Here is a 9,109-nt window from a genome sequence, read left to right on the forward strand (position 1 = left end):
TTGGCCACTACTAATCCACTTTCTGTCTCTATAGATTTGCCTATTCTGGACATTTCATACATATGGAATCACATAATATGTAGCCTTTGTTACTGGCTTCTTTCTCTTAGCATGACGTTTTTAAGGCTTATTCATGCTGCAGTGTGTAAAAGTACTTCATTAGTTTTTATGGCCAAATAATATTTCATTGTATGGAGATACTATACTTTATCTATTCGTCAGCTGATGGACATTTGTGTTTCTACTTTTGGGATATTATAAATAATGTTGCTATAAACACAGTTTGAAAATAATATATTACATGATTCAATTTGCTAATATTTTGTTTAGGATTTTTACATCTATGTAAATGAATGAGGTTAACCTGTAACTTTCCTTATTCTTTTATAAGTTATTGTGTGAACATATATTCAGTTCTCTTTGGTAAATATCTAAGTTTGAAATTTCTGAGTCATATGGCAACTCTATATTTAACTTTTTGAGGCACAGCCAGACTGTTTTCCAAAGTGGTTGCACCATTTTACAGTCACACCAACAATATATGAGGGTTCCTATTTTCCCACATATTTATCAATATTGTTATTATCTAACTTTTTGACTCTGACCATTTTAATGAGTGTGAAGTGGTATTTCATTTTGATTTTGATTTGCATTTCTTTAATGACTAATGACATTCATTTTTCATGTGATCGTTGGCCATTTATATATCCTTTTTTAAAATTCTTTTTTTTTTTTTGGTGGCAGGGGGGAAGTCCATTGAGATCCTTTGCCCATTTTTAAATCGGGTGATTTGTTTTTTATCGTTGACTTGTAAGAGTTCTTTATATATCCTGGATATAACTCCCTGATCAGAAACATAATCAGTAAATATTTTTCCTCATCTTGTGGGTGGGTTTTTCATTTTCTTGATGTTTTTTGAAGCATGAAAAATTTTTAAGTTTTTAATTTTGATGAAATCCAATTTGTCTATTTTATTTTTTTTGTTGTATGTGTCTTTGGTGTCATGTTGCCTAATACCAGGTCCTGAAGATATAACATCTGTTTTCTTCTAAGAGTTTTATAGTTTTAGCTCTTATATTTCAATCTTTGATCCATTTTGAGTTAATTTTTATGTGTGATGTGAGCTAGGGATCTAAATTTACTTTTTTGCATGTGTTTTACAACTGTTCTTGATTATCTTTTTAATATCTATAGGATCTCTGAAGATGTTCCTCTTTTCCTTCTGATATTTATAATTCATGTCTTTTCCTTTTATCTCAATCTTACCAAAAGTTTATCAATTTTGAGTGTTGTTAATAGGAGTGTATTAATCTTTCCGAATAATCTGTTTTTTCTTTATTTATTTTTCCAATTACATATTCTTAAATTTAATTGATTTCTACATTATATTATTTTCATTCTTATACTTTGTTTATTTTGCTACTCTTTTTATAAATTCTTGAGATAAGTGGTTGTTATAAATGTTTACCTTTTCCTTTTATCTAACATGTGCATCCATGGCTAAAATTTTCCTCTAAGCTTGGCTTTAGCTGCATTCCACAAATTTTGATATGTTATCCAGTTAGATATATCTTCTAATTTTCATTGTAATTTCTTCCTTGTCCATTGGGTTCTTTAGAAATGTATTTTAAAATTTAATGCTTGTGTTGTATATCTTTTTCTGACCTGTTTTCAACTTAACCTGCATCCTTATGTTTAGATGTACTTCTTGGAAACAGCATACAGTTGTGGTTTTTTAAAATCCAGTCTAAAAATTTTTCATTTCATTGATGTTTTCTGTTCATTTGTATTTAATGTAATTAGTTACGTGTTGGCTTAAATCTAATATCTTACTATGTGCTTTCTATTTGTCCCATCTGCAATATTTCCTTTTTTTTTTTTTTTTTTGCCTACTTTTGGATTGATTATTTTTTATTGTACAGTTTCCCTCTTTTTATTAGTTTGGAAGTTACACACTCACTCTGTTTTAATTTTATTTTTAAGTTTTCCCTAGAGTTTCTGAATGCATCCTTGATTTTTCAAATTCACATGTTAATCAGTGCTTCTATTCTCTTTCTTAGGACGATTTAACTTCATTTTTCTGCCTTTTTATTTGTGTCATTGTTATGAATTTTAAATCCAATTTTAAGTACACCTTAAACTCCGCAGGGTATTATTATTGTTGTTTCACACAGTCAGAATCACTTAGATTTGCCTTCGTAACTACTATTTCAATGAATCTTCATTCCTTCCTGCAACAACAACCTAATATTAGTGATCATTTCTTTCTGCCCGAGGAAACCCCTTTAATACTTTTTAATGCAGATCTGCTTATGAAGAATTTTATAGTATTTTGTTTGCCTAAAATTTTATTTATTTCATCTTCTGTCTGACGGGATGTTTTTGTTGAGTATGGAATGTCATTACCTTCTGTTTTCTATTGTTTCTGCTAAGAAATCAGCTGACAGACTCATTACTGCTTTTTTTGAAAGTAATTTTTGCTTTTCCCTACATGCTTTCAAGATTTTCTTTTTTGTCTTGTTTTTATGAAGTTTTATTATGATGTACCTACATTTGGATATTTTACTTATCCTTACTGGCACGATCAGGACTAGAGTGAGACAATGATCTATCTGCTCAAGGCACACAATGTAAGGAAGCTATGCAAGTGCACCTTCCTTCCAGCCCTGCTTACAGGAATTCATTGGACTTTTTAATTTGCAGTTTGATATCTGTAGCCATTTTTAAAAATTCTTGGCCATTACCTTTTAACATATTGTGAAAAATAACATTCTGTTCCATTCTCTATCTTCTCTGGGATTCCTATTCCATGGATTTGACATCTCTTATAGCTTCTGTATTTTCTATCCTTTTGTTTCTCTGTGCTTCATTGTTGCATTTGTCTTCTGGCCTTCTTTCCCTTTCCCTAATCATCTTTTTGGCTTGAGCTCTTTTTCTTTTCTATCTCTTGAGTTCTTAATTGCAGTTACTCTATTTTTCAATTCTAGAATTCTTTTTTTTTTTATTCCACCATATCCTTTTTTAAAAAATATGGAAGATTTTCAAAAGTTTCCAGTCCTCCCCAGAAATTCTCAGTCTTATCTTTTATCTCTCTGACTATTAAATGAAGTTATTTTAAATTCTGCGTTTGATAACACCAGTAGTTGGAGCCCTTATGGATCTTTCCTCATTGTCTGTTCTTTTCTGTTAGTCTTTGTTCATGTTGTCTTGTCCCCTCATGTGGCCAGTTACTACTTAGAGTGTACTAAACAGTGTACTTTAAAAATCATATCAATATTTCTGTGGCTTAGATGATGTTATCTTCCTCCAGAGAAAATTTATGTTTGTTTCTGCCAAGAACTTGGGGCAATAGCAATTTGGATCACATCAGTTCTACCTGTCAAAAGCCTTGCTCTACATCTCGGTCATTAATTTTCTCTGCTGGATCAGCAAACACCCCCAGGACACAAGTTGCCCTAGGTGCTAGGTTCATGTCCCCAGATCTCCATCTTCTCATGCTAATTCCCAGTAACTCCTAATTATTTTCACTACCTTGTTAACTCTCTGATGCTTCAATTAAATTTTCAAAATGTTTGTCCAGCTTTTTAGTTACCATCTATAGAAGGGCTTTACCCAAAATTATCTAGTATACCATTATCAGAAGAGAAAATCTTCCCTTTTTATTTTCCACTTAACGTTATTTATGAGCATTTGCCATGTATTTAAGAATTCTTTGAACAGACTGTTTTACATGGCTGAATAGGATTTAATCAAAAGGCTAAGCCATGATTTATTTAGGTGTTTTATCTTCAGTTGGATGTTCTGAGTTGTCTGTCTCTGTTGCTCCAATTCCCCATTACAAATGATGGTGTCCCCTCCAGTTAGTTTAAGCAGAAGGGGTTTCTTGCAGCGGGTATGTAGTTGACATTATCTTCAGGAGAGCCAGGGTTGGGTGCCACTCATCCAGGAACAACAGCAGACAGGGAACATTCCTTCCCAGATAAGGGGACAAACCTCGGTGGTTCACCTGCTGTTTGGTGGCCATGACACTGTGGGACAAGCTAGAACCTACACCTGAGCTGCCTTCAGGTGTACCAAATGTCACCACCATTGTGTCCCTGAACAAAAGCTGCTTCTCATTTTGCAAGGCACATCTCCTTGGCAGAACCTTGCCACACATGGAAACAAGCCCAGCAGTCAAGGAATGCAGGTTAGAAGGATCGAGAAAGGTGCTCAGCAAGCCAGTCCTCCTCAGACATGTCTCTTCTGCAACCTGATGTTTCCAAGAGCAGCCATCCTTTTGGAGATTGTCTCACACAGAGTGTAAGGGGCCTCAGACTTGGCTGAAAAAGCAGGACCTTCTGTGATCAATAAAAATTTGGACAACATCAGAACCATTTCTCCTTTCGAACTTTATTAGGAGGCAAAACTAAGTGGGAGAGGAGTGAACTGAGCAGGAACAGGAGCCAAAGGGAACGAAGCCTCCCCAATGTTTGGGGGATCAAGGGGCCGTGAGAAACTGGAAGGAGATTCTCTATGCTCTCCCTTCCTCCATTCCATGTGCAGAAAGGGTATTCTATAAATGATGATAGTGTCCTATATTCGGGGCCTCCCCCTCAGACACAGGCCTGATAGGAGACTGGGCATGTAGCATGGCATTCCTTGAATGAAAGCTCACAGATATGTTCTCCACAAAAGTTGAAAATTTAGGGATTTCTGTCTATGATTACCCAAAGAATTAATAAGAGACTCATCTAAATCACCTTATAACTTAGTATCCTCACACATTTTTGTGTTTAAATTATGAAATATTTGATGAGACAAAAGAAAACATATACTGTAAGTCCTCAATTAACATTGTCAATAAGTTCTGCAACAAGCAAAACATCGTATAACAACACCAATTTTACCATAGGCTAATTGATAGAAACAAGAGTTAAGTTCCTACGGCAGCTTGTTGATGTTGTAACAAAATAACGCTGAATGAAGTGATGTTATTCAAGGACCTGCTGTATAACATATATTTAAGCTATGAGCTATAAAAATAGATCAAACACCATGAGCCCAGCACCCAAATTATGAGCCAGAACACAAACATCATTAAACCGAAAAATTCCCTATGCAGACAAAACCATCTCAACCATGTAAGCAAAACTAAATCTTCCTTATTTCATGAACATAAGTGAAACAATTTAGGTTATTTCTTGTAAATGCCTCTAATGATCATTAAAAAAACTAAGTCATCTTCCTCAAATAGTATGAGATGATCAGTTTTAACCAATCCCTTGCTGTCTAGAAACCCCCATTGCAATAACCAATCATTGTGAAGGTTAAACAACTTATTTTCACTCTATCAGCCATGCATTTTATATGTTCTGCCTCTGAGCTTCCTATCAGTTTTGTGGGTGAAAGCTCCCACTTTACAAATTGTTCTTTTGTACACAATAAACGCTTTCTAAATACTATTTTACTGGTTTTAATTGTTACTGTTCTGGATTTTTGACACCTGTCTCCTCAAACAAATCACCATTCTAAATTTGTTTCGCAGCTACTTACTTTGTAGAGTTTTATCACAATGTACGTGTCTCTAAAAGATACATGATTATTTAGTTTGGGATATTTTCTTCTTTAAAAAATATAAGATACTCTACACACTCTTCTGTGACTTTCTTTTCCCTCAAAACAATATTTCTAAGGTTCATTCATATTTGTAAATGTAGCTGTAGTTCATTCATTTCACTTCTGTATCAGATCCCATTTCTGAACATTCCACAACAGATTCACCCATCCTTCTCATAGGGCTCCTTGGGGCCATGTCTTGTTACAGTTTTAGGAATCATGCCACCTCTATCATGACACCAGTGCACATGTCCTTCAGAACACTCACACCTGGGTTCATCCAGGACACACCCCGTGAGTGGAATCGATGGGTCATAAGGTATGTGCATCTTCAACTTTACAAGAGTTGTACAGTTTTCCAACTTCAAACTGTTTTCCATGTGGCTCATGCTGCCTCATAATTTTAGGGCTGATAGAAGCCCAAAGACTCACATGAGATTACACAGAAATGAGGAAGCCAGCATTGGAATTCAGGCCTGACTCTGAAGGTCAAGCTCACTCTCCATTTAATTGATTTAATGATCACCGAATAAAAAGTAATGGCTAACACAACAAGCTAGGCAGTGTCCAGCGTGCTCTTTATTTTTAAGTGATTTACACATATCCTATGAGGTACTTACTATTGTCATTGACACTCTGCTTATTCAGAGGAAAAAAGTGAAGCAGGAAGAGGTTAGAAAACTTGCCCAAGCTCACACAGAGCTGGGATTTGAACACAGGCAGTGTAGCAGTAGCAGCTGTGTTATGTACCATGGCAGTGGGGGCTCCTGGATAAATAGAAAAAGTCTAGGTCATGAGGCTTTGCCCTTGAGATCACTTCCTACTTCGGGAACTGCAGACTAGTCATTCATTCATTCATTCATTCATTATCTACTGTGGCCCAGGCATGTGCACTAAGTGTTAGGGATATAGAGGTAAATGAGACAGGCCCAGTTCTTACCCACAAATATAAGTGAAACAGATTGATAACCGCACAAACAGATATGAAATGGTTGATGAGATTAGAAAGGGACTGATTTAGATTCTTCTAAAAGTCAAGGGACTAATTTAGATTCTTCTTCAAAGAAGTAATGACCTAGCATTTAAGCTGAGACCTAAAATATCTGTATAGGTTAGCTAAGGGAATTGAATGTATAGGTGTGTGTGTGTGTGTGTGTGTGTGTGTGTGTGTGTGTGTGTGTTGGGATGAGAGGAGTGGGCCAGGCAGAGAGTATAGTGGCAAAGGCCCAGAGGTGGGGAAACAGTGGTTGGGGCACAGTGACATGAGGTGGAGTGATAAAGGAAGGCAGGGGCCGGGTGGTGGGCCTTGCAGGCTATGGTCAAGATTTTGGAATTCTATTGTTATGTGTGTGTCGTAATGTGTGCGTGTGAAGCCACTGCAAGGTTTGAAAAGGGATACAGATCGGATGAGCCTTTTTAAAAACAAGCAGCTGAATACCTTTAGTATCGAAGCGGCCCCTCTGCTTGCGCAGGTGAGAGAAGGTGTGGGCTTGGGCCAGGTGGTGGTCGGGAGGAGCAAGAGGTGGAGGGCTTCCAGACTCACCTTGGAGATGGGCTTCATAGGACTTGGGGGTAGGCTGAGGTGAGAGTAGAGGAAGAGGAGAGGGTCCTGGCATGAGAACCTGGGCAGGTGGAGCTACCATTTTCCAAAATGGAAAGTAGCAGGTTTGGGAGACCAGCTCAAAAGTTCAATTATGGAAATACTCCATTTGGGTAGCCCCTGAGGCGTCCGTCCACATGGAGAAGTCAAGAAGGGTGCATGAATCTGGAGCTCAAAGGAGATAAAATGTGGCTGTCAGGACATAGCAGGGATGTGGTGTGGAGTGGACAAGCGCACAGTGGAGAGGATGCCCAGCAACGAGGAGATGCTACGCTGCGGGAGCTGACAAGCAGCCTAAGGTGTAGGAGGGAGGTTAAATAAGCAGAAACGGAGACTAAGACGGTCCTTTTTCTCTATCTCCACTCCAGTCATCTCTCTCATAGATGGAAAAGCACCCGTAAGCTCATGGTTTGTGCGTTGCTTTCCCACTGGACTGTGGGTTTTAAGGGTTAGAGACAGTAATTCCCTCATTTGTTTATCTAAACACTTACCAAGCACTGACTGTGTCAGAAATTGGGGTAGGTGCCGCAATAATAGTAATTGTAATAATAATATAAGAATTATAGCAGCTGACACTTGTTGAGGATCTAAGAACTGTTAGGAACTTAACATACAGTAGTGACCCTCATATGCCCCATCAATCCCCACCAATTCCCTAGGGTTTCACAAAGGAGGAAATTGAGATCATCCTAAGCTGGAGTCATTTGGCTAAAGTTACAGACCCTGTAACACTGAGTGTTGGATTCAGGACCCAGACTTCCTGCACCCAAGCAGATCCTTTCCCCCTTGCCAGGCAGTACCCTGGAGTGCTCCATAAATGTTTACCGTGAGCTGGTGTCAAATGGCTCAGCAGTCCTGTAACCAGGGACCACCCGAACTTGCTTAACAAGAGTTGGGCAGACGGGAAACAGAAGCGAGGTTCAGAGAAGAGACAGAGACCTGAGGTAAGACTGGTTCAGTCTAGAGCTGGACTTTCTGGCTTTGACTCCCAGCTCTGCCTTTTATTAGCTCTATGACCCCAGGTGAGTTACCCTCTCTGTGCCATTTCTCATCTGTAAAATGGAAACAATCATAGGACCCACCTCACAGGGTTGTTATGAGAAATCAGATAACTCAGTGAAACGCTGGACCAGAGCTTGGCATACAGTAAGTGTTCAGCTGGCCTGCCAACTGGGGAAGCAGGAGACCAGAGGAGAGGTGCTGATGTTGGATGTATGTGGGGAGCCTTCCAAACCCTGCCAGGTAGAGGGAGGTATGGAGGTCACGGAAGTGCAGAGCCTGAACCACTGCTGTGGGAGGTGGCGCTGCCTGGGCCCAGGTCTGAGGCTGCAAGCCCTTCTTGCTCCATGCTCACCTCCTCTAGCAGGGCACTTAAGGAGGCAGTAACATCCCAGAGCTGTCAGGAATTTACCCAGGAACGCTGTCTTCAGAGGGGCCCAGAGCCTCCCAGGCTCAGCTCTGGCAGCAGGCCTGATGTCTGAGGAGGGCACTGGTGCGGAAGCATTTTAATGTTTTTAAAATACATAATCTAAGAATAGATGCCAATTCACATGACCTTTGTCCGTTCTTGCCTAGAGCCACTGAAGTATAAGTTAATAAATACTGGAGGAAATGGGAAAGCCAGGCAGTTTGGGCTAAGGCTCTTTTGGGAAGAGCTTTTTCCTGAGCAGGAGCTTTAATTTATACCCGGGGGAGGTGTATGTCCCCTTTGCTAAGACACTCCTGCCTTCCCCCTGCTAACAGCACCCCATTTCCCTTTCAAAATCTTAGTCTAGATGTTGAGTCAGGTACCATCCATTGCCCTATAAGGTCAGTGATGGTGTGACTGACATTCCAGAAGCCTGGCACTATTTCTGCAACAGCTTGTTTCAAGGACTGTCCCAGAGCTTGGGACACCCCATCATGTTTTAA

The sequence above is a fragment of the Pteropus vampyrus genome, unplaced genomic scaffold (assembly GCF_000151845.1).
Source record: "Pteropus vampyrus isolate Shadow unplaced genomic scaffold, Pvam_2.0 Scaffold87, whole genome shotgun sequence".
NCBI lineage: Eukaryota > Metazoa > Chordata > Mammalia > Chiroptera > Pteropodidae > Pteropus > Pteropus vampyrus.